Raw genomic sequence first — 8,250 nt, forward strand, 5'->3', positions numbered from 1 at the left:
TTCTTCTTTGGGCATTCTGCAGCCTTATGTCATTCTTCCTTGCATATGAAGCATCTGAAAGATCCCCACATTCACTTGCCGTAATATAAGCGATTGCACTTCTTGCATGGTAGCCTCTCTGCAGGTTTCAGTGCTCCAGGTTGTGGTGGTTTTGGTGGTCATGGCTTCTTTGGTTGACCTTGGGGCTTTTGTGGGCCTTGAGGTCTAGAAGGTTCCTTGTATGGCTTTTTACTCGGCTGAGAATTTTGCTGGTATTGCTGTCTTTTGCGTTGCATCTCAAATCAATCTCTTTCAAAGATTGCTCGGCTTGAAGCATAGGTAGTAGCAGCAACATAATCCAATGGACACATCATCATCACGTCACGACGTATGGTAGGTCGTAGACCATCCAGAAAGTGTCTAAGCTTCTCAGCAGCATCCCTAGCAATGAGGGGCACAAAGTGACAGCCCCTACCGAACTTCCTCACAAACTCAGCCACAGTAGTATCTCCCTGACAGAGAGTCATGAATTCCCTCTTCAATCGTCCTCGGACGTCAGCAGTGAAGTATTTCTCATAGAATATTTCCTTGAATCGAGCCCATGTAAGAGTAGCAAGATTAATACCATGCTCAGCTCCTTACGACCATAAAGAAGCATCATCCCTAAGCATATATGTAGCAAACCTCACGCGATCAGCATCTCCCATATTCAAATAGCGAACGTGCACCTCAAGTGCTCGAATCCAAGACTCAGCAGCAAATGGGTCAGTGGTGCCAGAAAATTCCTTTGGCCCTAGCCTCTGGAACTAATCATAGATATCGTGCTGTGGCCTAGGAGCCTGCTAAAACTGCTGCTCAAAGAAACGATCCATACCCTCGAGTGCATGCGTAACAACATCCCCTTTAGGAGGCGGGGGTGCATTAACATGACGATCCTCAACATTCTCTGTCTGCCTATCAGTACTATGCGCGTCTAGGAAGCATTATATCTTAATGTTTTCCAAATTCTAAACGTAACCAACATGTATTTAAATCTACGTTTTATACTAATCCATTTTAGAAATTTTAAGCTTATAAAACCTATATTCTCATAAAGTAATTAAACATGTGACGTAAAAATATAATTCATGTAATCATGCAGGTATCATCATAAAGATCATATAAAGAATATAAAAATACAGATTGAGGCTTGACGACTGAGCTTCCCGGCACTAACGGTGGCATAACCCTTTACAGGAACATTGCTCTGATACCAACTGAAACGTCCACTACTCGTTTTCTTAAAAAGTATTAGAATTTTTTTTATTTTTTTTTAACCAAATTAATTTTAGTCTCGGCCAAATTAAAAATTATACATATATATACTTTAAAATACCTTGCACCATTTTAAAAATAAACATACAAACTAATATTTAAAAATTCCAAGGAAATAGTTTAAAACATAAAACCGTCAAACGTTTGCAAGTCCTAACTTAGCAATAAAGCTAAAACTAACAACCTCTCAAAACCACTCAAAAGCATAATAAAAGTCGTAAAAATATCTTTAACATAAAATTAAATCATAAGTCATAATCATAAGTGCGGAAAATCTAGCGATGGTCCTATGGTTATGTGCACCTTCAGTCCAACAAGATCAACCAGCAAGACCTCCACTAACATCAACATCATACTCACCTGCATCGATCACACCTAGTGAGTCTAAAGACTCAGCAAACCATAATCTTGATAACAAATAACACGTATATAATCAAATACAACAGTGAAAAAATAACATTTTCATAAGCATGCATATACTTAAAAATATTCAAATCATCACAAACATATTCGTATTCATCATATACATATATGTATTCCTTTTCGTTGAATTCAGATCGTTAATTCTGACTTTCATATTAGGGGTCGATGGATCCATCTACATGTAACCACAGTATTGGGCGGGGGGAAATCAGCGAAACTCTCACCTGTCAACTGAGCTTTTCCCTTACGTATTATTGTATCATCGTATTAGTCACAGTTACCTCACTTCCTTCAACATTTCTTGTTTTCATCACTTTATAAAAATTAAACATGCATAAATCGTTTTTCTTTCAAACCAAGCATGCAACATATCTTTTAGCATTAACGTTTCATCATTAAAATTTCATAAACATTTAAAATAATCATATTAACATATTTTACAGCATTCAGGACACTGCCACCACATTTACTAATTTTCAGGTGTAAAATGATTGTTTTACCCCTAGACATAAAATTTCACGATTTTGACTTTGTCTTATTTCCGTTGACTCTAGACCACCCCCAAATAATTTTTTAAGCTTAAATTAAATTTCTCATATTTTTATTTAGCTTAAATTCATGGCTTTTTATTATTTTTTTGTTATAAATTCTTAATGTGTTTTAATCCCGAATTAAATTCGAACTTTAATATAAAATTTCCAAATTTAAAACATAGACTTTTTATATTTATTTAACCCTCGTGAACCGTGATTCGGCCCCCGTTGTACCATGATTCAAACCATAACCATTTAAACCCTAATTCTCGAACCCTAACCAAAACCTATGAGCTAACTTCTTGTTTTATCGAGCCAAGCACGAGCCACCTTGTGCCGACCCCTGACCAGACCTCCCCTGGACCCTATTTAACCGTTATAACCAAGCCCTGGCTCGCGGAGAAGCAACCTGCCTGAGACAGCAGCCACGCGACTTGGTGGAACGAACCAGTACTCTGCGATTTCCTGCTAGGACTCTAACCTTGTTCTTAAACGTGCCTCCCTTGATCTAGCTTGTTCTAGCTTCGTGTTGCTACAAATCAGTGCATCTTATGACCCCTAAACTCGTGTAAAAACATGGCACTTTGATCCTATAACATTGCAGCCCCTTCATGTAAACATATATAATGATTTGGACAAAAATAAAACTTTAAAACACATGTTTTGCATAAAAATGAAATATATAAAAAATGATACCTTTTTTCATGAAAATCATAATCAAATACATATTAGGGTGTGATAGATGAGAAAAGAAAGAATTATTTCGTGCCTTCACATATTCTATGCACGAAAATCCGTTGAAGATGCGAAGAACGACGACGAGAAAACCTTGGCTGAAATCCTCAATAAAACCGAAGCTTTCCTTGTAGAAAATTGTGTGTGCCGTGTGATGTTTGAGGGGAAAAGGAGTCTTGTGAGTTTTGAAAGGGGATCGATTAAGGTGCTTGCTTGCGCAACGAAAGTTTCAAAATTATTTTTCTAGCAAGAAAATCAAGCACTCTAACTATAGTGTGTAGCAAATACAATAAAACACAAAATGACATTCATAGGGTGTTTTAAGAAATATTACCTATTAATCTCAAAAGATTGATGATGGCTCCAACTAAGATGTAGACACCTTAGCTCTTGAATGGCAAGACAAATCTTCAAGCCTCCCTTGAGCACTTCTTGCTCAAAATCAAGCCCACCACCAACAAGGAAGATCCCCTCTAATTTTGCACTAGAAAAATTAGAGGATTTTTCTTTGAGAAGTGTATATTTTCTTCAACAATTGAAGAACAAAAATTGGGGAAAAAAGAACAACAAAATTTCGGCCATGCTTGTGTATGAGGAGAGAAGAATGAGTTTTATTGGTTGTGCAAAAAGTTGAAAAGTGCATGAGCATGCCATGCCTTGTTTGTTGAAAAAGTTCACTCCAAACCTTCACCGTCCAAGCATGCATTTTACTTGGGCTTGTAACAATTACAAGGCTCATTGACTTTTATTTAAATATTTCAAACATATTCGAGACCATTTAAACTTTACTTGATTTTACTCAAGTCCGCTAGTTTAATAATTATTTCTAATTGGGCTCTACAAGGCCTAATATTGTTTAATTAATTAAACAATTGAATTAATTTAATTATTTGGACTCTACTAAGTCCACTAGTGTTTAATTAATTCAAAACTTTAATTAATTTAATTTAGTCCATAATAATGTTTATGAAAATCACAATTTTCAAATACATTATTTGTTTGGCCAACTTTTAATTTAGGAAACACTTCCTCAAATTAAAAGTCACATTCCCCTTATAGAAGTCATACTTATAATTTTTCTTGCGCTTATAAACTCATTTATAAGTCGTTCAACACATTGAACTATTTTAATTCTCAACATGATCTAGAAAGTTAGAACTTGTGTGGCCCTCAATGGTTCAGTGATACAACTAGCCGTTGGTTCACATCTTAATGTGATTCAGGACTAAACATGTCCTTATATGAGCATACCTCAATTGCTTCATTCTTAATTATCAACTCCTTGATAATAAGAACATCAGAACTCAAGTCTGATAGTACCCAACCAATCATGTTAAACGCCAGCAGCATCGCTTACATGATTCACTAGGTATCAAATGATAGTGCCTGCAAGAAACATTCAATTATGGTTAGCGTACAGTACGGTCCCTTCATCTCATATATCCCGACCAATTTGACAACTATTGGTATATCGAGAACTGTCAAATAATCGATACTATGTGTCATGTCGTAGTTGCATCGATGGTGTAATCTAAGAAATCTCTTTCTTAATTACCACCATACTCTGATCAGAGATTTCAAACTGCATACAATAGGATATTCATACCCGAAGATAAGCGGTGAATCCCCGACTACAATGCATCGACTCCTATATGTTTCGACAAAACACCCAACCTTGCCACCTGATGACCCCATGAGAGTCGGTAAACAAGTCAAAGTGCAATGCTAGCACATAGAGTCTCAATGTTGTCCTGGGTCATAAGGACTAATAGTGTACAACCATAAACTAGGACGTTTCCACTCAATAAGGGAGAACCACTTGGAAAGTCCTATATGGAGGGTTGTTCAGTGCACTCTACCAGGAGCACCTATCTGCATGCTCGGACATCACAATGTCCCCTACCAATGAAACATGGTACTCACATCGCATATACTAGTCTCAAACTCGAGCGGCCTATATCCTTCTTTGCGGCGGCTGAATCGACTAGGAACTGTTTAGAATATACAGTATTGCAAATATGAGTTTCATGATACTCATCATATGAGCATCTCATATTCTTTCTATTATTTGTATATTCAAGGATTTTATCTATGCAACTAGCATGGGTATACAGATAAAGATGTGCCAAAACAATGATTTCAAATATTATTAAAATAAAGATTGTTTATACATAGTTTCATTAGGAACGCTCGGCCAACACTTGGCTTGACGGGCACCTACTCTAACAAGTTTAGGGGTGGTGGCGTGTATTTTATAAATAATGGGGTAATGTTGGGTTTTATTATTTGATAAAAAATAAATGTGCTAGCTTGGGCCCATTAGAAAGCTATACTAGGCCCAATAAGCCCATTAGTGCATTTAAAAATGATTTCATTTAGAAAAATTCGTGAAATTATTAGCCGAGTTGTCAAAAAGTTCGTATTTTTATTGAAATCGAATACCGATAAAAATTACGTCACGACGTATAAAATCACCTCAAAACTCCTTATTTTCAAAAATAACAAAAGCATCAACCTTATTTAAATAATTAAAAATAATTATTTAATAAATATATTTTCCATTTTTCAGCTCTCAGTCTCTGTTCCTCGATCGCATCTCGAATAACCTTTAAAAATATATTTTTATGCATTTAAGTAGAAAACTAATTGAAAACCATATAAACATATCACACATAAATAATTTAAGCAATTAAATAATTTAATTAGCTATTATTCTTTTTCCCTAGATTTGCGTACTGTTGGATTACGTCGTTTTAATTTTGGACCTTACAGTAACCTTATCCAAGGTTTTGGACAAAATATCTTTAGCCACATTATCCAGGTTGGCTTTCCTCTTATCTTCTGCTGTCCATTCTTCTCTAGGCTTTTCAATTCGATATGGTGCACCATCAGTTATGACAACAGCAGTATTAGCTTTTACTATCTTCAAGGGTCCGTCAGTGATAACGTACCACATATCATCGTCTTATGTAGCTAAGTGAGCCTGCGTTTTTATCTTCCAATTATCGAATTTTTCTCTGGAAAACATTGGAATCTTATTGAAGAAAGACATGGTTATCAAATTTTTAGATAGAAAATATTCAAAAACAAGATTCAACGGCTCTGATACCACTTGTTAGGATTGGTTGAGTGTGATAAAGTGTTTAGAAGGGGGGATTGAATGAACACTTGACAATTTTCACAACTTTTCGATTGATGAATCAGTTTAGTAATAAACTGAATTCGCGAATCTTGTTGTCAATGTCAATCAGTTAACTTAATAAAAATGCGAAAATAACTGAAAAATTGATAGAATATAAATGATAAGAAAGAACACAAGATTTGTGGATGTTCAGAGATTTCAAATACTCCTACGTCACCCCTTCTATCTCGAAGATAGGACATTCACTAAAAGACTTTGATCTATACAATAATTTGTACAAACCCACTTCATTTTGGGCTTAACACTGCCAATACTGAAACTCTTAGTATCAATACAATTTAACAGTACTTGACTGAAGTATATTTTCTAAGCACAACTGATCTTACAAAGATCGAATAAAACAACAATGAATGTTTGTGCTTGAAGCTCAAAGTATAGCCTGAAAGCTATGAATATGTATAATAAGCGTGAGCTTTTGAGAGTTTTTACTTGAAAGAATATACGCAGAGTTCTTTGACTGTGTAATTTAATAACTTGGGTAACTCAGTAACTCTCTTCAGCTGATCTTCTCATCTAACAATTAATGCATTTTGAATCTTTATATATGTTGAATAGCAACATCAATATTCTTCTGACAATCGTACACTGTAGCTTTTCTGAAATGCGGTGTTCCCACTACACGTTGCAGTCTACTCTTGTACAACTGTCGGTTGATAGCTACGTTCCTTAACTGATGACGTGTCAAGCTGATTTATCAGTTGACATAGCTGATAGGATTAACTGATTGTTGTTTAACTGATCAGTCTTAACTGATCGATCAGTTGACTACACAGTTCAGTTAGTGTTGCTTAGTTCATTTTGTCTTTGATTATATACGCATTAATTTTCAGTTCGGACAACTATCAGTTTACGAATCTTCAGTTTTGTTACCTTCAGTTTCCTCGATCAGTTGTTCAATCTTTTCACGTTTAATTTGACAAACTCCAAAATTACGTTTCCAACACATGCTAACTACCATTCCTTCCGTCCTATGAAATCAACTCATAAACTCCTTTATAAGCTTCATGTTTGTTCTCTATCAAACTATAGTCGCCAAATTCCAACTCCTTGAAATTTGACTATCTCAACGGGAACAGAGAATCTGATACTTGTGTGACCCTCAATGTTTCAGGGATACAGCTAGCCGTGGGTTCACATCTCCATGTGATTCAGAATAATATTTATTCTTATTTGAGTTTACCCTAGTTAACCCCATTCTTTTCATCAACTCCTTGATCAAGAATGTCAGAACTCATTTCTGATTGCACCCATCGGATCATGGTAAGAGCGTCTAGTAGCGTCATCCCATGATCCCCTAGGTATCACTGATAGTGCCTGCAGTAACCTTAGTAATGGTTAGCGTACAGTACGGTCCCTTCAACACATATATCCCGATCGAATCTTAACCATTAGTATATCGAGAGTTGCATATGAATTCGATTGCGATGTGATTTATCTTTGAATAAAAGTGTCATGGTATGTGCAACTGAGAAAACACCTTTCCAAATCGTAAATGTCTTACACCGGCCAGAGATTCCTTACACTAATGACTCATCAGACCATATAGAATATCTTTACACGTAGGTAAACGGTGAATCCCAGATTACAATACATTTGCTCCTACGTATTTCGAAACTACACCCAACCTCGTCACTTGATGACTCTCGATGAAGTCGGTAAACAGATCAAAGTGCATGCTAGTACGTAAAGCCCTTACATTATCCCGGGTCAAAGGACTATTGGTGTACAACCATAACTGCGGACTATTACACTCGATAAGTGAGAACCACTTGGACAGTCCGAGGGAGAGTTGTTCAGTGCATCATCATATGATCACCCATCTGTGTGAATAGACATCTCCATGCCCTTGTTAATGAAACATGGTGTTTACATCACAGAAGCTAGTCTCGTGTTCGAGCGACCTTTATCTTTGTTTTAGGCGGCTGATTCGACTAGAAACATGTTTAGAATATATGTGTAACGACCCGAAAATCAGACTACGTATAAGCCATGCATAATTATTACTATTTAAATTTAAAAATGATTTTATATATATATATATATATGAAGGGTCTAATTCATTTT

Source organism: Primulina tabacum, chromosome 10 (assembly GCF_025594145.1).
Source record: "Primulina tabacum isolate GXHZ01 chromosome 10, ASM2559414v2, whole genome shotgun sequence".
NCBI lineage: Eukaryota > Viridiplantae > Streptophyta > Magnoliopsida > Lamiales > Gesneriaceae > Primulina > Primulina tabacum.